Source organism: Papio anubis, chromosome 10, assembly GCF_008728515.1.
Source record: "Papio anubis isolate 15944 chromosome 10, Panubis1.0, whole genome shotgun sequence".
Classification (NCBI taxonomy): domain Eukaryota; kingdom Metazoa; phylum Chordata; class Mammalia; order Primates; family Cercopithecidae; genus Papio; species Papio anubis.
This window is the reverse complement of record NC_044985.1, coordinates 71,921,155-71,943,118: the sequence shown is the minus strand read 5'-3', so window position 1 is coordinate 71,943,118 and position 21,964 is coordinate 71,921,155.

Below are 21,964 nucleotides of genomic sequence, written 5' to 3'. Positions count from 1 at the left end.
TAGATAAACTGAAATATATCCAGTTTATAATGGAATATTATTCAATGCTATAAAAGAAATTAGCTATCACTGGGCATGGTGGTTCATGCTTGTAATCCCAGCACTTTGGGAGGCCGAGGTAGGTGGATCACAAGGTCAGGAGTTCAAGACCAGCCTGGCCAACACAGTGAAACTCCATCTCTACTAAAAATACAAAAATTAGCTGGGTGTGGTGGTGTATGCCTGTAATCCCAGCTACTCAGGAGGCTGAAGCAGGAGAATCTCTTGAACCCAGGAGGCAGAGGTTGCAGTGAGCCGAGATTGTGCCATTGCACTCCAACCTGGGTGACAGAGCTAGACTCAGTCTCAAAAAAAAAAAAAAGAAAGAAAGAAAGAAAAGGAAGGAAGGAAGGAAGGAAGGAAGGAAGGAAGGAAGGAAGGAAGGAAAAGAAAGAAAGGAAGGAAGGAAGGAAGGAAGGAAGGAAGGAAGGAAGGAAGGAAGGAAAGAAATTATAGCTATCAAGCCACTAAAAGAAATGGAGGAAACTTAAATACGTATCACTAAATGAAGGAAGCCAGACTGTAAAAGCTACTTAATGTGTGATTCCAACTATATTACATTCTGGAAAAGGCAAAGATACAGAAACTGTAAAAAGATCAATTATTGCTAGGGATTAAGGGGAAGAGAGGAATAAAAAAGTGAAGCACAGAGGATTTTTAGGGAAGTTAAATTGCTCTGTATGGTACTATAACAGTGTATATGTGTCATAAATTTGTCCAAACTCATACAACACCAAAGGCAAACCCTGATGTAAACTATGAACTATGGATGAGGGTGAAATGCCAATGTAGTTTGATTAATTGTAACAGTTGCACCACTTTGGTGAGAGATGTTGATAATAAGAGGTGAGGTGGGCTATTCATGTGTCGGACCAGGCTGTATATGTAAAATCTCTGTACCTTTTGCTCAATTTTGTTGTGGACCTAAAACTGCTCTAAAACATAAAATTTATTTTAAAAATCTAATTAAATGATTAAAATAATACATTTCCTTGAAGTTTTGATTAATCAAGTTGTGCTGGTGAAATTGTTCATATAAATAACAATAACACCACATTTTTTTATCCTTCATTTATCATGATGCTTAAAGTTGGATGAAGTCTCTGAAAAGAGGAGCAATACTAACACTTAGAATTTATTTTGTTCCTTATGCTTGTGAAGATTTTTGCATCCATTTTTTTTCTCCTGATTTATCAAGCTTCATTCTGAGGCACAGGGAATAGGAGATAGTTTTTAGCGTTTCTATTTCATAGATACAGAGTGGAAACCCACAATTTCTTCTTTTGGCTTGGAGTAAATTAATTTTGTTTTTGCAATTTTTACCTTTGGTCAAGGTCAGACAAAAGTTTAATTAATCTCAAAAGTTTTCTTAACATCAGTCTATCCAGAGTGCTTAGAGAAAGCTGTAGGATATGAACTTATGTAAGTCAATTTATATTTGTTGACATCTCAGTAAAGAAGATGTATGGATGAGAGGAAAAATGAAGTTATTTTAAAAAATGAGCTTGAGTTTCGTACTTTTAAGTGGCCCCCACCATCTTACATTACCCTGGATCATTACATATACATACTTTTTTTTCTTTTTATATAAGTGGAGTTGGGTTGGCTGAAAAGCACCACCTTCTGAGGTCTAGAATGTTCCTGACTAAACCTCAGAGAAGAGCAATGCAGATTTGATTGACTTTCACTTCAGTTATCTTTCCTACAATTACTTTGATACTTAACTATGACTTGTATTTTGTTGACAGGCATTCTAGAAAGTTTTGCTCTCTGTGCATTTGTTTAATCCACCATTTACTATATAGAAAACTCAAATGAACTTGAATAGTTTGAAATTTAAAAAGCTACTGTATGGAGGAGTAAGTCCCTGAAGTGAAGACCTTGTTTTGAATGTCAATGACCGGATTTTCTGTTTCATTTCCCCTATATCTCTCAGGATGAAACCTGACACAGAACCATGAAGCAGAAGTATCATAAAAGACCATTTATTCTTCAGACTCAACTAACGTTTACATTTTTAAAGAATTATCTGTTGTACTACCCTCACCTCAGTTTTCAATCTGTGTAACGGCATGGTCAGATAAATGTGGATGATGCTATCTTTTTATGGATGAAGATCTGCATGTGTGCATGTGTGTATGTGTATAGTTTACAGGCCTTCTTATTTATGGTCTCTCAATCAGTTGTCTGAATCCTAAAGTGTTTAGTTGTCACAGATTTTTTCTATTTAGTTGTTCTGTGCTGCTGTCCTTTAAGAAATAGGCTTTTTTGTTTTCCGTTACAGAACAAACTGCCGATGACTTTGAGATATTGATCGAATGAAACAACTATTAATATAACTTTTATCTTGGGATATCCAAAGGTCCTCTTCTTGGAAGATAAATAATTTAAATCACTTTCACTGTTCTTTCAGAGTCAGCACTCTTCTTTTAAAAGGAAATTTTCCTATGACATTTTAGATTTTCGTGTGATTTTTAGTGACTTTTGAAGTTGTTGCTTCTTTAAGTTAAATGAATAAATAGAATTAAATATATTCAATATACATACACATAAACTTAATTGTGGGAGCCACGGTGGTAGAGTTCTTTTTGTAGGATTGTTATAAAATATTTAGACAGACCAGGTGCAGTGGCTCACGCCTGTAATTCCAGCACTTTGGAGGGCTGAGGCGGGTGGATCATTTGAGGTCAGGAGTTCAGGACCAGCCTGGCCAAGACGGTGAAACCTCATCTCTACTAAAAATACAAAAAGTTATCCAGGTGGTAGTGACATGCACCTGTAATCTCAGCTACTTGGGAGGCTGAGGCAGGAGAATCACTTGAGCCTTGGAGGTGGAGTTGCGGTGAGCCGAGATCATACCACTGCACTCCAGTCTAGGCAACAGAGTGAGACTCTGTCTTCACAAAAACAACAACAACAACAAAAAATTAGACAGATACTTCTTTAATACAAAAAAAATTTAAAAGGGTTATTCTCAAATGAGAATATGTCTTAACTATTCAGCACAAAGTAATTAGATCAAAAAACAGGGGCTCACCAAGAGTATAATGGGATTTTTTAATTTATTAGATGGCCAGGCTGACACAAATATATTAAAAATTGTAGGGTAGAGAATTCTGAATATAAAAGAGTCACACAACAGCCATTTTAGATTTCAGAGTTTGGCATTGAGCCCAGACATCCAGTTGTGCAAAGTAGATGAGATAAACAACTACAAAAACAACAACAAAATAGCAGCTGATACCCTTATTTGAAAAACCAAACTGGAGAAATAGATAGGATTTTTTAAAAAATCACACTGCACTTACTTGCCTTGCCAAATTAAGTGATTGGAGGAAAATTATCAGGTCACTGAAAGAGCAAATGCTAGTCTTACATAGATTTGTCCCTACTGCATTCTCTCTTATCTGGTATTTTTCATTCTTACTCATAACTCATTTGTTGTGTTTTTGATGACAAAGTTTGCATCAGCATTTTTACTCTTAGAAGAGAAATTCTAAAAATAATTTGTTGTTCCATATTCTCAAATGTATAAACCAGGATATTTCCTTTTACTAAACAAGTGGGGGAGTGAATGCAATTCATTGTATCAGTACATAATAATTAATAAGGTCTCTTAAGCCCCAGTGAAACATACTTGAAATAAACCCTACAATTTAAAATACTTTAGAATTTTCCATCCTTTATTATTTTTAAAATCAGAAGTCAAAACTTGTCATTGAGTACCTAAAGTATGTACAAGCAACTGTGCCTGATCTCAAGTGCAGGCTTAGAGACATGGTTCTGTTACTCTAGGTAGGAAAGTGGGATATGCAATTACTTCAAGTAAATAAAGAATTAAATTATGACAAGTTTAATGTTTAAAACTAGACTTTCAGGCCAGGTGCAGTGGCTCATGCCTGTAAACGCAGCACTTTGGGAGGCCAAGGCAGGAGGATCACTAGGTCAGGAGCTGGAGACCAGCCTGACCAACATGGTGAAACCCCGTCTCTAGTGAAAATGCAAAAAAGTTAGCCAGACATGGTGGCGTGCGCCTGTAATCCCAGCTACACAGGAGGCTGAGGCAGGAGAATCGCTTGAACCCGGGAGGTGGAGATTGCAGTGAGCCAAGATCACGCCACTGCACTCCAGCCTGGGCGACAGAGTGAGATTCCATCTCAAACAAACAAATAATCAAACACCTACATTTTCAGTAGACCACAGGAGTATAGAACAGGAAAACCCATCCCAGCCCCTCACCTGGGAGTTCAGGAAGTGTTTCCCCTTAGAAAGTGATGTTGGGTCATGAAGTGTAGCACCTACCTAGGAGTAGCACTTACTCACACAAGAAGAAAAGAGTGTTCTGGGCAGAAGCGTGTGCAAAGGCTTTGAGAGGACAAACAGTCCAATAGTAGTGAGTAAATAAGAAAAGCTCAGGAGAGCTGGCATGGAGATAACATAGAGTGTCCTCTGAAAAGACTCAGTAACATGAAGCATTGCATTATGTAGGCCCTTGTAGATCATGGTAAGGACTTTGGAAGAGTCAGGTGAGAGAGGATTGACTATGCTGATGGTGGTGAAAATAAAAAGAAATAGACGACTGATACATTTGTAAGGCAGATCAACAGAAAGGGATTGGATGTGGGTGACAGCAAGTACATGAGGAATTGGGAGGGGTCAGAATGACTCCAAGAGCAGTAGTTGATGGTGTCAGTATCAGAGACCAGGAAACCAGAGAAAAATCAAGTTTGCAGATGGAGATCAAAAGTTTAAAAGTTTGTATTTATTTATTTTTGTGTCTCTGAGACACATCAATTAATTCATTAAATATAAGAATTTATAGATTAAACTGGAGAAATAGGTTTGAGAGTCCTCATCAACAATATAGTATATTAGTCAAGGTTTAGTTTCAGCTGATACAATGAAAAGAATTCCAAGCACAATAGTTTAAACAAGACAGAAAACCATTTCTATCTTCTTTGGCAATACAGAAGAAGGTGGTACAGGGCTGGCCAGGCAAGTCTGTTAATTTCAACTCAAGGTTTTATCTCTGGGCAAAGTTTTATTACAGTGGCTACTCCAGCCTGTGGCATTATGAATGCATTTCAGCCTGAATTAAAGGGAAGTGAAGAGGTTCCTTCTTTCTTTTTAAGGATATTGGAACCTAGACATGTCACTTACACTCACTTAGCTTAGGCAAGAAAAGTACTCCCTGTGTTTAGTAACATAGAATTCCCTATCGACCTAACTTACAGCAGATTGAAGGGCATTTACTGTGACTAGAAATAGCAAGCCTTTTTCAGAAACATTGCCATGAAGATGTGGAGCATGGGACAGAAGCTGGAGGATGATAAGGGTGAAGAGGGAGGATTTTGATGTAATTAAGTTCTCATAATATAAACCATAAATGGATACAATATGAAGACATTGAGAAAAAGGGGATACTTGATAGTGGAGTAACTGTCTCTAGACAAGAATTAAGAGAATATTTTCATCTGTAGAATGATAGGAAAACATGGAGACAGGTGCAGAAATATTTGTGGACTTGGGGGCAGAATTTTGATGTAGTTCCATTTGCTGTTTTCTATCTGTCATAAAAAGAAGGTAAGGCCAGGTGCAGTGGCTCATGCCTGTAATCCCAGCACTTTGAGAGGCCAAGGCGGGTGAATCACTTGAGGTCAGGAGTTTGAGACCAGCCTGGCCAAGATGGTGAAACCCCGTTTCTACTAAAAAAAATTACCTAGGGGTGGTGGCATATGCCTGTAGTTCCAGCTACTCAGGAGGCTAAGGAAGGAGAATTGCTTGAACACAAGAGGCAGAGTGAGCCGAGATCATGCCACTGCCCTCCAGCTGTCTCAAAAAAAGAAAAGAAAAGAAAAAGGTAAAGTTATCTGCTGCTGAAAATGACTTAAGAGATGGCAGCAGTAGTCAGACTGCAAAGGAGAGCGGAGGGGATTTGAAAACATCATGGAAGGCAGGGCAGCCCAGCCACGCATAGATGAGCAGGTTGTGCCTGCTGACCTCTAGGGGTTGCCATTCAAGCAAGTTATCATGAGAACAGTAGAACAGTGCTCTCTAGAATACTAGGCTAAATAATCACAAGGTTCAGTGGAGGCATTGACATTTGCAGAGTGTACTAGTATAGTGGAAACTGACTAGAGAGACACCTATGTTACTGTGAAACGTAAGGGCCAATTGTAGTTGTCAGCCTGAATTTGTGATATATCAGCTAATCTATCATTCATTAGTAATTAAATTGCATTCCTACTCTCCACTCTCTGAACTACATTTGACTTCTAAAACTTTATCATTTCATCAGTTATCTAATTTATTTTCAGCTGTTTATTTTGCTTATTCTATGTCATTTGATAAACTTGTTCAAGATTCTACTTTTTCCTTAATATCCACTCTTAAGTTTTTTCCCCATTTTTCTTCACATTTATTTATTTTTGTATTATACATTCATTTAAACCTTAGTTCCTTTTTTTATGGAGTGATGGGGGTTTAGCTATGATGCCTAGGCTGGTCTCTAACTCCTGGCCTCAAGCAATCCTCCCACCTCAGCCTCCTAAAGTGAAGGGATTACAGACCTGAGCCACTGCACCCAAACTAAACCTTAGTTTCTTAAGGGAAGCAATATCTTACTACCTTTATGAACTTTTATTCTTCTCTCATGCTTTCCTTATGTATCTTTCTTCAGTTTTTAAATGCTTATTTATTTTAATGGCAATCTATTCTCTTTTATTCTATTTGGTTTATACAGTTACTGTTTTGTCTGTCTTATGCATTATATCTTTCAAAATCATCTCACTTTTAAATTTATGTTTAATGTATTAAATCAGGAAAATAGATGTAACAGAGGGGCCAGCTCTGATTAATGATGGCTGCTATGAACAAAAAGATGAGAAATGTGGCACACACACCCAGAATTTTATTCTTCTTCTTATTGACTTTGTTTATGATGAGCAACAATAAAAAATGTGCACCACTAACAACAACCAAATTGAGAGTTTGGTCCTCTGAAATATAATCCTGGATTTACTTCTATCCAGGGACTCTGAAGTAACTTGAGCAGAGCAGAAGTTCTGCACAGCTTTTGAAGTCTAAGAAATGGAAACCAGTTGTTTTCAAAAGTATAACAATTCTACTGCTTACTTTATTCTTACATCACAGTGGTTGCTCATGATAAGAGGTTAGCAGGCAGTACCAAGACATGCTAGCTCACAAAAAGTCAATTCAGATATCTGAGTTTATGAAATTCACTTTATGAAATGCACTTTATGAAACCCTCCATGTGGCTGAGCTCTGACTATTCTTCTAGAAAAGCAATGTCCTTGTAGGGAGTATGACCTGATTACTAAAAATACATGACATTTATTATCCCTTTTTCCCATAACTCAATCAATAAGGGAATAGTGGAAATGCATGGTTCAGATAAATGTAGGTGCTCGCAGATTTGGTCTTTAAACTTTTAATCAAAATGTCAAGAATCCAAAATGTAAATAATTCAACATGTAAATGAGTCTTTCAGGCTCAATATAGTAATGGATTTGGCTATAGAAAAAAAAAAAAAAAACCACCCTAGTAGTATTAGACATACTCCAACAAGGTCTAGATAGTGGTTCTAAATGAAATAGTTTAATGAAGATTTTTTTTGTATGTTAAGCCACTTCCTAGCATAAGCAACTAACTCTAGGTTTGATTTTTATGTAGATGACTACATCTTCATGAAAAATATATGGACTTTATCTATATGCAGTCCTGATATTTGTCTTTTTGTAGAGTTAAAAAGTGCTGTATGTGAAGTAGAAACACAATTAGCTTCTTCATTTTCATAATTAAATATCAACGATGATGAAGCATTCCTGATATTTAGAATAATAGATTTTATTCAATCAATAACAAGGGAACAAGGAACTTTAGATACAATTTTCTTTTCTTTCTTTTCTTTTCTTTTTTTTTTTAAGAGACAACATCACCACATTCGCCAGACTGGAGTGCAATGGTGCGGTAGTAGCTCACTATGGCCTTGGACTCTTGGGCTCAAGTGATCTTACCTCCATAGCCTCTAGAGTAGCTAGGACTACAGGTGCACACCACCATGCCTGACTGATTTTTAAAACAATTTCTGTAGAGACAATGTCTTGCTTTATTGTCCAGGCTGATCTTGAACTCCTGGCCGCAAGCAATCCTTCTATTTCAGTCTCCCAGTGTGCTGGGATTATAGGCATGAGCCACCATATCTGGCCCATAATTTTCATATTAGCAATTAGCTACATTTACTAACCTGGCTGACATACTGAACATCACTCAAGAAACAATCTAAGATAGCAGTTTTCAAATTATGCCCCTGGAGAAGTCCAGGATTTCTTCAGAGATTCAAGTTTACATTTAGAAACTTTCTAGGTGGGTGTGGAAACATCACTAACTCCTATCTTCTGCAAGAAGGAGAGCTCCACTTTAATATCTTTCAACTACTTTCCCCTGCATAGCATTTATTTGGAGAACATATTTCTCAAACAAAAATGAGGTTTGCAAATCATTGCTATAATGATCTTAGGAAATATTCTTTTCTGTAGATTCTTTGAACTCAGTCCCTGTGTCATGTTAGATGAATAGGGAACACTCATTTAGCTGTATATGTAAATATCTTACCAACCTCCATCCCTAGATTTAAAGTTAGAGTCTAATTATTGTTGACCAAGTAAAGTAATCCCTTCTGCCTTTCCACAGTTACTGATTGAGGGATGGCGATATGTCTCCCCCTGCCACTACTTGGAGAATAAGATGAAAAGGCAGCTTTATGAAGGTTTCTTGGAAGGGAAGTCAATCACTCTTCTGGAGGGTGAAAGAATCCAACTCTAGATGTCAACGAGAAAGCATCTTATCACAATTCCAACTGGCAGACATTCTCAGAACATGAAGACTGAATTTAGAATGCAGCCAGCATAAAGGATGATTGAACTAAACAATGGAAAGAACTTAATAACTTTATTACATTGTTGAGCTCTGGGTCAATAAACCTTAAAGCCTGATCTCCCTCAACTTTCATTTACATTATATTATGTGTTCTATTGTTTAAGACAATTTGCATTTTTCCATTACTTGCAACTAAAATCATCCTGACTGACACATATATTCCAGAGAAAAGAGAGCTTGTACAAAGGCACAGTGGTGAGAATAAGCTTGTCATATTTAGGGAACAGCAAGAATGCTACCATCAAGTTGTAAAAATGTACAGTGGAAGTTAAGTGGTTCTGGGCACTAAAACGAAAGGCTGTGATTGCGAATATAAGTGGCTTAAGGAGATAGAAGCCCAGTTTAATGGAATTAAGGTGGTCAAGGTGTCAAGACAATGCTGGCATTTTAGGTATAGAGAAATTGTTTTGCCTAGTTGAAAATTTTCAAGTGACGTTGCGAGCCTGATAAGGATGTAGGTTAATGACAGAGCTGGACAATGAGTGAGTGATTGATATTGCCAAATGGCTTATGAGACACAAAACAAAAATAACTTCTTTTGGAAAAACTTTAAGTAAAAACATTATTCCTATAAAAGATTTAAGTTGACACAAAAATTGGAGACAGAGAATTATTGTGAAAAGTTTGAGCTCATAGGGAAGCTTAGGAAACATGACATTTGATTTCCAGAGAGCAGAGTGAAAAATACTTTCAGGAAAGACAGGGCTTAGATAAGTCAAAGAAAAAGAGAAAAAGAGGGGAAGAACTTCATCCAAATCTCTCGCTCTCTCTTCCTCTCTCTATCTATCCTAAATATTCATATATTTAACAAAGAACAGATAGTCAGTGGGGAACACTAGCAGACATTAAAGGGATATGAGGCATGACGAGAATAGCTGACTTTGTAATATTATGTAACACTGCCATTTCAGTGTAAGCTGAGGGTTTGGTTGTGCTCAGGGGCATGAAGATACCAGCAAACAGTTCTGTTTTTTCTTCTATACAGAAATATATGAGGAGATTGTTATGGAAAATCTGAAGAAATCCTTGTTCATCCTTGGTCAGCTGTGCTGTGGATGGGATTAGTTTCTAGAACCCTCCCCTAATGGAAAAAAAAAAGTGTAGGAGCATAGCTGAGTGAACTCAAAATGGTTATGGTTCAAAAAATGACTTATTGTTATATATCCCAGAGACAGTCTTCAGCCACCCAGAAAGATTTGTGGCTTTGTTCTCTAAACGGAGCATAAAATATTGTTTTTATGGGCAGACTATGTTCTTTTAAAACAGGTAAGATAACCAAAGAAGGAAAAGAAGCTTTTCAAACAATTAGCAATCCTTAGACAAAAACTTATTTGCCTTTCTTCATTATGTTACCCATTTGTCCAGTAGATAGAGGTTCTTAGTATATGAACTAAGAGTACACGTTGTAAATAAATATTCTTTTTCTCTGTTAAAAAATGTGTACTTTAAAACTGCTTTAAAAACTTGCTTATTTTCTTTACAAAGATTATGAAACTACAAGGTCATACAAAACAAAAGTCATGGCTCAAAATTAGTTTATTGAGTGAAAAGAATGCATTTTATTCATACAACTAACGAAGAATACAAACTGCTACAATCCAAAGAAGCACATTTCATAAAGGGAATTACATAAACAAATATTTTGGATAATGATACAAGATTTGGGGATACTAAATACTTTGACTCCTAGAGGTTCTGCATCAATCAAGTTAGTACTAAATTATGCCTTGCTTTGCTTAATATTTTTATTATTTATTTGTTTTTAGACAGGTCTCTCTCTGTTGCTAGGCTGGAGTGCAGTGGCAAAATCATGGCCTATTGCAGCCTCAACCTCCCTGGTTCAAGTGATCCTCCCACCTCAGCCTCCTGAATAGCTGGGAATAAAGGAGCATTCCACGTTGCCTGGCTAATTTTTTGTATTTTTGTAGAGATGCTTCACCATGTTGCCCAGGCTGGTCTCAATATCCCGGGCTCAGGCAGTCTGGCTGCTCTGGCCTTCCAAAGTGTTGGGAGTACAGGCATGACCCACTGCGCCCAGCACTTGCTTAATATTTGTATAACTTAAACCTATCAACCTATTAACCTGTTTTAAAACTGTAAATGTGTGGTGAGCAGAAACCTTTTCTTAGTTGTGTCGTGCCTCTTTCTTTAATTTTATAGGGAAATAATGATAATTTGGTAATTTGCTTCTAAAGATTCTTATAAGGATTGAATGTGATGATCTGTTTAAAGTATTTACCATAGCGACTCTCACCAAGAAAGACTAACAAATGTTACTAGTGATAATGAAAACAATAAAATGAAACAAATACAAACTTTTAAAATTATAGAATAATCATCTAAACTTTGGAGAATTTGTAATATGTAATTTTTATGGTACATATGCATATAATAACACAACTCTAAAAATTTCTAACACTCAAGTTGCATGTGTACTAATTAAATATTTGGGGTTTACTATTGATTTTTTTTTTTTTTACTGGGCAATGCCATTTAACAATTATACCTACAATAGCTTAAATAAAGTCAGCCTACATTCCTTCAGAAGCAGTGGGAAGAATGACCCAGAATTATTCATTATTGATACTTTCCTTTATATCCTATTGCTGTCCTTGATTCAAACTTGAAAGCAGTTTAGGATACTATTTTCGCCCATAGTGTCAAATGCCTCTGATTTCTGGTAAGTGATTCTCTGATCAAATCAGTTCGAGTAGAGTCAATTTAGCTGGGTTAATGGGATTTGGCTTCTCAGGATAAGTAGCTATTTCAATGCCTATACACATTTATCTTCTTTCACAGTGGTTAACAGTCCCCGAATAGAATAACAGATTTCCAGGGTCAGTCTATACAAATATTTGGATTTCTTAACAAAAAAAAATATTTGGAACTTGAAGCTTTTGTTACATAGGCAAATTGATAGTAATCTGTTAGTATAACATGCTTAATAAATTATAAGTGTTTAGATTTAAAGACTTATGGAGAGCTTCCTTTAGGTGAATATTATTTGAAGCAAGAGTATATAAATATGAGTTATTAAAATATTAATAACCATGTAGGGAAGTTAGGCCCTTTGAACTTATTTGTGAAGTAAAGTTGCAGTGAGAGTGTTTAGGAAAAAAAAAATAAGTGAAATAAAATTTGGAATACAATAGTCTCCCCTTATCCATGGTTTATCTTTCCACAGTCCAAAAATATTACAGTAATTTGAGAGAGAGATAATATTTATACAACTTTTATTACAGTATATTATTCTAATTGTTCTATTTTATTGTTAGTGATTGTTTTAATCTCTTACTGTGCCTAATTTATGAATTAAACTTTACCAATAGGTACTTAAGTAGAGACATACCTCATAGATATTGTGAGTTTGGTTCGAAAGCATCACAATAAATCAAATAGCGTAATAAAGTGAGTCACACCTTTTTTGGTGAAGTAGTCTCCTTCTGGATGACTTTCTGGTAGTCTCTTTCTGTCTCTTTGTCTTAGGCTTAAAAATATTTTTACTTTGCTTTTTGGCATGAATCACTTAATCAGTCTTCCTGTTACTCTGAACTTTTGCTTTTTTCCAACTCTGTCTCATTATTTTACTCATTAATTTCACCTTTACAGATTTCCTGCTATCTGTAAGCATTGCTCTAAGCATTGGAATTCTAGAGATAAAAGGCAATCACTGGCTTCATGGAGATCCTCTTGTCTTAATTTCACTGTAATATTTAATTCAAGTCAATTAAGTAAAAATTTACTAGCATTTCTTATGTTTTAATCATCCTGAGGAAAAGAAAGATGGAGAACTGTCTCTGATCTTAAGAAATTCATAATCAGATTAGAGAGAGCAATATTTACAAACATAAAGTAAAGTGTGTTAAATGTTAAGATAAATGTTTTTTTTTTAACTTGTTATGGGAGTTTTGAGAAAAGATCGGATTCTATACCATTGAGAACAAGGTAGAGAATGAGGAATGCTTATTACTACATTTGACATAAGTGGTTCGTTCCCTCCGATGTGTGCACATCCAAAAGAGACCCATTGCCTTGTTGCCATTTTCCTGGTGCAGTTTCCCCTGAATAATTTAAAGTTTTCATTTTTTATATTTCTTTATGGTTGGAAGGCCTAACAGTCCTAGATGAAAGGCAGTGGTGATATATGTCCAGGAGTGAAGGAAGTTGGAGAAATGGGCACCTGGGGAAGAAGCATTAAGTGTTGATTAATTTAGTCATAGAAATGTATTGAACACAAACTGTACGCCAAGCACTCTTCTAGGTCCTGCACATACAGCAGTACACGAAGCAAACAAAAATCTACCCTAATGGAAGTTGTATTACTAGTGAATAAGATAATTAAGAAATAAATATGCAGAAAGTGTAGTATGTCAAATGATGAGGGCTATACAAATATATAAAAGATTTAAAAACTATTTTTATGTCTCACAGAAAAGAGAGGAGGATTTTTAGAGTTAGGGTAGACCTACGTTACATAGAATGGTTGAGACAGTCCTCACAGGCTGACATTTGCATAGAAACTTGATAGAGGCAAGGGAGTGAGCTGTGAGAGTATCTGGAGGAAGAACATTTCAACTGAGAAGCATAATGCCCCTGAGGTTCAAGGGACAACAAGGAGGTATTCCAGGATACAGTGACCAAGGAAAAGAGAATTTTAAAAATGAGATTTACAGAGATAGCAGAGAGTCAAATCTGTAATAACAGAAATGACTGTGGGCTGTTCAAAGAGTGGGGAGGGAGAATAACCATGTTTAATAGGGAATGAGTCATTATCTCTTGATCAACATACTGAAGATCCACATGCAAGTTTAAGTAGTAGACTAGGAATTCACCCTTTCCAAGGACAAGAATTCAGTCTAGGGAATATTTAACCTGGTTTTCCTATTTTTAGAAAGTAAAATGGGCAGAAAGGACTTGAATTTGGAGTCAAGAAGTTTGTTTCTTGTTTCTGTTCTGCCCCTAACTAGCTGAGTTATCTAGGACTACTAAATTTTAAATATCTGTTTTTGTTTTTTGTTTGTTTGTTTGTTTCTCCTTTGAAATGAAGAGACGTTTTCTAGATGTTATGTAAGCTTTCAATATTCAATTCAAGGCCAAGTGGTGAGTCCAACCTAGTGCTATAAATACTTACTATTTTTAGAGGGCCCAGAAAGCCAGGTTTATTCTTATTCTTTAAACTTTTGGCAAATCCTATAAAATAACAGTTTTCTCTGTTCATTTCTTTGTTTCTGAGAGAAGGCCTATTCCTCTGGCTAGTTTTTCAGCTTGACTTCTGAGCTCTTTGCTCACAAAGGTTCATCATCCTCTGTAAAGGGCATATGCATATAATTTCTGTGAGCAAAAGCTTAACTTTTTAAATAGAAAACAAACAAATAGTTACTTAATTTCTCCATCTTAACATATTAAAATAGTTTATGATCTACATTTCAGAATGTTTTCTTTTTTTAGATAGGATCTTGCTATATTGCCCAGGTTGGAGTACAGTAGCTCTTCATAGACACAATCATAGCTCACTGCAGCCTGAACTCCTGCACTCAAGTGATCCTCCCACCTCTGCCTCCCAAGTAGCTGGCACTACAGGTGTATGCCGCCACTCTTGACTACATTTCAGAAATTTAGAAACCATGTTCACATATGAGTTAATGTATAACTTGGGCTGGGTTTTCAATGTTAAGTTCAAGAAGGACTTTTTACTTTCTTATTTTCAACCATAATCTTATGCATAATTTGTCACTGAATAATCTAAGTCCTGAAGTAAAAATATTATATTATGTAGATGACTCATAAGTTAGAAGATACTGCTCTAATTTTAGTTAATTATCCTTTTTGACCTATGAAAACTGGATTATTCTTAAGGCCTTATTGATGCCATTGTGGTCATAGGTTCCAGTGGCTGAGATTCAACCAATGAGTTAAATACCTAAGCTACAATGACATCTTTTTAAAGGGGCCACAATGTAAGGCAGAAAAAACAATATCAATTACTTATTGAAACTCACCATCTTGATAGCAAAAGAATCCCAGAGCATACCTCTTGCTGACCCGGAGGGCGAAGGACAGCATAGAAGAAGCATCTAGAAGGGTGAAGAGTGAACATACTGACTATAACTTCAGCACCTCATTGAAGAGTCAGTGTTGGTAGGTTGGTTTTTCCACCAGATAATACTAGAGTTATTCTTTCCTTCCCCTTTAAAAATTTATATACCACTGTGAAAGGAAAATATCTTGGGCCCCCAAAATCACTAAGGAAACTCAAGCTGGAAACTGCTTAGAGCAAACCTGCTTCCTATTCTATTCAAAGTTATCCCTCTGCTCACTGAGATAGATGCGCATCTGATTGCCTCCTTTGGAAAGGCTAATCAGAAACTCAAAAGAATGCAATAGTTATGTCTCACCTATCTAGGTGATCTGGAATCTCCCTCCCTGGAATCTTCTAGTCTTCCTGCCCTTGCTTCAAGTTGTTCTGCCTTTCCAGACCAAGCCAAGGTACTGCTTACATATACTGATTGATGTCTCAGGTCTCCCTAAAATGTATAAAACCAAACTGTGCCCCAACCACCTTGGGCAAATTTTGTTAGGACTTCCTAAGGCTATGTCACAGGCACGTCTTCAACGTTGACAAAATAAACTTTCTAAATTAACTGAGACCTGTCTTAGATTTTCTGGGTTCACACCACTATCTAGAAACCTTTCTTTACATAATGCAGTTTCTTGAAACAACAAAAATAACATATATATTAGCTTTAGATAGTAAGAAATGAGTGAATGGAAAATAAAGGGAATATGTGGATGATATGGTTAGCCTTTGTGTCTCTATCCAAATTTCATCTTGAATTGTAATCCCCGTATCAAGGGAGAGACCAGGTAGGAGTAATTGAATCCTGGGGATGGTTCCCCCTTGCTGTTCTCCCGATATTGAATGAGTTCTCATGAGATCCAATGGTTTTATAAGGGGCTCTTCCCTCTTTGCTCAGCTCTTCTCCTTCCTGCCACCTTGTGAAGAAGGTGCCTTACTTCCTCTTCATCTTCCAAAATGATTTTAAGTTACCTGCGGTCTCCCCAGCCATGCTGAAATGTGAGTCAGTTAAACCTATTTCCTTTATAAATTAGCCAGTCTCGGGCAGTTCATCGTAGCAGTGTGAAAACAAACTAATATAGTGGATGAAAATATGAGGTACAAATTGGCAATATTTGTTGATTGATTAAAAATGAAAGATCCAGGGAAGAGAGAAATTAGCAATGATGCCAGATATAGGTGGCTTAGAAGGTGTAGGTGACAATAAACTGAAAATTGAGGAAAAAGCTACTTAGGGAACAAGAGAGTATTGCAGCAATGCTCTAATTCAAGGAAGAACAAAGCAATGTTAAGTTAAAATTAAAGTAATTTTTTTTAAGAATTAGGAGTTATTCAAATAAATATTTAGTGGTCAATCTTTTTATGTCTTTAATGAATAATTTGATTATTTTTTGTAGTGAGACTTAGCTGTATCCATTTTTATATTAGCATAAATGTGATTGCTTCTAAACTGGGTGAAGCACACATGAGCACTCTGGTCTGATTTGGGTAACTACAGCCTAGGAACAAAAGGTGAAGCCTTGGTAAGAAAAAGGCTAATAAGAAGGCAAGAAGCAGAACACAGGGAATAAAAAATATTGTCTTCAGCTTGAATGCAACATTGCATCATTTGTTGCTTATTTTGTACTCTATTCTGCCTGTTGAACAGTTACCAAATTTATTCTCCGTCTTTGTTCCCTTGGTAATCTAAGGGATTGTGTCATTTGACATTGCTCCAGTAACAGTGATTTCTGGAAGTGGGTATATCACTTGTAAAGAATCTGGAAGCTATGCAATGGAAGATATTACAAGAGGTATGTTATCCTGAGGTGTTGAAGCCAGAGCAACTCCCACGCCTACTTTATGTGAATCTCATTCCTTTTTACCTGAACTATATCAGCTCAAAAGAAAAAGAAATAGCTTATGAATGAATTGCTGCAGAGACTGTTGTGAAAAAAACTATCATGGAAAAGGATGTGCTTTCTTTCTGGAAGCGTGGTTCCTGACCTAAACTCTTCTTACTAGACTGCTATGAAAGTGTGACATAAGCGTCTGAATGTTAGTTAAAACTAAGAAATGTTGCTACTGAGCATTGCAGAACCAAAGGAGAAAAATCTTTTTTTTTCTATGCTTCTCCTACTGCTCCTTCAATAAGGAGCATTTTCTTTTTAGTTTTAAAGCTGCTATTGTTTGTTATCATTTTATCCTTTAAAGGGGTTAACATGTCGAATTAGTCAGAGGAAACTGATTCTTTCTCTCTATTTGTTACCAGTTGGGTATAATGAAAGTTTTTTAGCATCTAAAAATTGTCAAAATCATAAAAAAAATCTAGCAATTAAATTATTTTACTTTAGTACATAAGTTTCAATTAATCACATTTTTCACTTTCTGACATGCTAACATAAAACGTCATGAAAAGCCATTATTTTATTTTGTTATTATTTGTTTCTTAATCCTTATTCCCTCTCTAATTCCAAGCCTAACCATAATAACTCTGTAATGTCTTAAAAATACATGCATGCGTGTACGTGTGCATGTGCATATGTGGAAAGAGAGAAAGAGAAAGATACATACATCTTTTTTTTTTTTTTTTTTTTTTTTTTTGAAACGGAGTCTCGCTCTGTCTCCCAGAATGGAGTACAGTGGCACAATCTCGGCCCACTGCAAGCTCCGCCTCCTGGGTTCACGCCATTCTCCTGCCTCAGCCTCCCAAGTAGCTGGGACTACAGGCGCCCGCCACCACGCCCCACTAATTTTTTGCATTTTTAGTAGAGACAGGGTTTCACCGTGTTAGCCAGGATGGTCTCGATCTCCTGACCTTGTGATCCGCCCACCTCGGCCTCCCAAAGTGTTGGGATTACAGGCGTGAGCCACAGCGCCCGGCCGAAACATATATATCTTATATACTTTTTATATATAGAAGTTTTGGGGCAGGCTGCTTATTTTTTAACAATGTGATCCAAGGCCGGGGGCGGTAGCTCACACCTGTAATCCCAGCACTTTGGGAGGCCGAGGCAGGTGGATCACAAGGAGATTGAGACCAGCCTGGTCAATATGATGAGACTCTGTCTCTACTAAAAATACAAAAAAAAAAAAAAATTGCTGGGAGTGGTGGTGTGCACCTGTAATCCCAGCTACTCAGGAGGCTGAGGCAGGAGAATTGCTTGAACCCAGGAGGTGGAGGTTGCAGTGAGCTGAGATCACGCCACTGCACTCCAGCCTGGTCAACAGAGCAAGATTCTGTCTTAAAAAAAAAATCAAAATTTATAGGATTTAACTAAAGCAGTGCTTAGAAGAAAACTTATAGCTGTAAATACCTATATTTAAAAAGAAGAAAAAACTCAAATCAAAAACTCAAACTTCCACTTTAAAACACTGGAAAAAAGGAGCAAATTAAACCTAAAGGAAGCAGAAGAAAGAAAATAATAAAGATTAGAGCAGAAATAAATGACATAGAGTACAGAAAAACAATAAAAGGAAATAAAATCAAAAGTTGGTTATTTGAAAAGATCAACACAATTGACAGACCTTTATCTAGACACCAAGAAACAAGCAAAAAGACTCGAATTACTAAACTCAAGAATTTTAGAAGTTTAAGAACATTGTAGGATATAAGATCCATAGACAAAAATCAATAGTATTTCTATACACTAGCAATGAACAATCTAAAAAAAACTTAAATAAATAATTCTATGTGTAGTATCATCAAGAAATAAAAATATTTATGAATATATATATTTTAAAAAGTTCAATAGACCAGGCACAGTGGCTCATGCAGGTAATCCCAGCACTTCGGGAATCCAACATAGAAGGATCACTTGAGCCCAGGAGTTTGAGACCAGCCTGGGTAGCATCACAAGACCCCGTTTCTACAAAAAAAATTTTTGTTTTTAATTAGCCCAGCATTATGGAGAACACCTGCAGTCCCAGCTTCTTGAGAAACTAAGACAGAAGAATTAGTGAGCCATGATCATGGCACTGCGCTCCAGCCTGGGTGAAAGACTGAGATCCTGTCTCAAAATATAAATAAAAAATAAATAAATAAATAAATAAAGAAGTGTAAGCCTTTTTTACTGAAAACTATAAATTATAACTTAAAAATTAAAGACAAATAAATGAATAGAAAACTTAATATTGTTTAAGACATCAGTACTCTCTAAACGTATATATAGTTCAGTACTATCCTTATTTAAATCCATATTTAATATGTATCTATATTCAAGCTGTTTTTTCCCAGATATTGACAAACTGACCTTAAAATTCAAGTAAAAATGCAAGAGATTCTTTTTTTCTTTTCTTTTCTTTTTCTTTTTTTTTTTTTTTTTGAGATGGAGTCTTGCTCTGTCACCCAGGCTGGAGTGCAGTGTGCAATCTGAGTTCACTACAACCTCTGTCTCCTAGGTTCAAGCATTTCTCCTCCATCAGCCTCCCGAGTAGCTGGGATTACAGGCACCCACCACCACGCCTAGCTAATTTTGCATTTTTAATAGAGACAGGATTTCACCATGTTGGCCAGGCTGGTCTTGAACTCCTGACCTCAGGTGATCCACCCACCTTGGCCTCCCAAAGTGCTGGGATTACAGGCGTGAGCCACAGCACCCAGCCACAAGAAACTCTTAATAAACAAAGCAACTTTGAGAAAGGAGAACAAAATTAGAGGATTCCCACACCTAATTTCAAATCTTCCTACAAAGTGACAGTAATTAAGACGATGTAGTAATGGCATAAAAATAAGCATATAGATCAGTGCAATAAAATTTTAAATCAAGAAAGCAACCCTCACATTTGTGATCATTTCATTTTCGTTCAATGAGAGGAAATAGCCTTTTCAATGAATGGTGTTGGACATCAATAAATTGATGAATGGATTGCTGAACAAAATGTATCATACCCATATAATGGAATATTATTCAGTAATAAAAAAGAATGAAGTACCAATATATAGCATGACTGAACCTTGAAAACACAATATAGAGTCAAAGAATCAATAACAAAATGCCACATATTATATGACTCCCATCTATGTGAAATATATAGAATAGGCAAATTCATAGAGACAGGAATTAGATTGCTGCCAGAGCCTAAGGTGAATATATTTGTTAGAGTGAGCAAACCTCAAGCAATTGTAGGCCCTATTTAGGTAGTTTTTGTAACCGGTGGGTCTTGAATTCTACAGGATATGCTCTCAGGATGGGAAGATGAATAAAGTAAGGAAGAGCAAGGATAAATTGCAACCCACAACATAAGCTGTACCCATGAAGATGGTCTGAAGCCTGTGTCGGCTTTTCTTGTCCTTGACTTGGGTTGTACGGATAGCCTGCAGGGGAAGCTCATGCCTTTTGTCATGGAGCTAAAAACACACATAATTCCTAATACATGCAGAAGCAGGAGGATAGAGGGGAAGGTGAATCAGTTGCATGGCTGTCCCACAACAATAAGATGAGTCAGCAAGTAAGCTATATTAAGCATAAACTGTACAATGGAAGCCCTTTTAGTTCCATCCACCAAATCTTAAACAAAAATTTCTCTTGTGGCCCAACCTTACTGGACAAATACAAGGAAGCAAATTTTGGGAAACAGTTCAGCCTAACCGAGTTGAAACATGATATAACCACCAAAGACACCTTTTAAAAAGAAAAGGGAATAGAGTGGGAAGATGTTAAAACAGTCTACCAAACCATAATAGTAATAACATCAATAAAAGTCATGTAACATTAACAATAGTCCTGAGACTATAATATAATAACATATCATGATGGAATATAATAAAGAATTCAGAACAGAAGCATGCATATTTAGAAACTTGGTGTATGATATACATGACATCACACACAAGCAGTAGAAAGATGGATTATTTAATAGACGGTGTTGGGAAAGCCACCTTGGTATATAAAGAAAAGAGAAATTGAAACTGTAAGTCCTAGAAAATTCCAAATGAATTAAATAACTAAATATGAAAGGTAAATGTGCAAGACTATCATTTTTATCTTGGTGTGTAAGCTTTGTATATTATCTACCAATTCAAATTTACTCATCGTCTTGTACCTCTGTGCTTATTTTCTTCAAGACGAGTCATAGTTTTCAAATAAATCATGACTGTGTTAATATAACAAATTCCTTATGAGAAATCATGAATTATTAACATATTCATTAGTGTATTAGTCTGTTCTCTTGCTGTGAATAAAGACACACCCAAGACTGGGTAATTTATAAAGAAAAAGAGGTTGAATGGACTCACAGTTTCACGTGGCTGGGGAAGCCTCACAATCATAGCAGAAGGCAAAGAAGGAGCAAAGTCATGTCTTACATCACGGCAGGTAAAAGAGAGCTTGTGCAGCAGAACTCCCCTTTATAAAATCATCAGATCTCTTGAGACTTATTCACTATCACGAGAACAGCACAAGAAAGACCTACTCCTGAGATTCATTTATCTACTACTGGGTCTCTTCCATGACACATGGGAATTATGGAAGCTACAATTTAAGATGAGATTTGGGTGGGGACCCAGCCAAACCATTTCAATTAGCATTTAATTTTGTACTGCAAATCTATACACAGATTTACCACATTTGTTACCATTTTTTTGTCATGTATAATTTTAAGAAGACTAATGTGCATGTTATTGGTTGAATTACGCTCTCCCTACAAAAAAAAAAATAATAATGAAGTCCTATCCCAAGTAGTTCATAATATTTGGAAGCAGAGTCTTTACAAAGACTCTACAGAGCTAATCAAGTTGAAATGAAGTTATTAGAATAAGCCCTAATTCAATATGACTAATGTTTTTATAGAAAGGAGAAATCTGGATACAGAGACAGATACACACAGCGGAGGCTCTTTGAAGGCGGAAAGAACATGATGTGACGATAAGATTGAGGGAATGCATCTACAAGCCAGGAAGCATGAAAAATT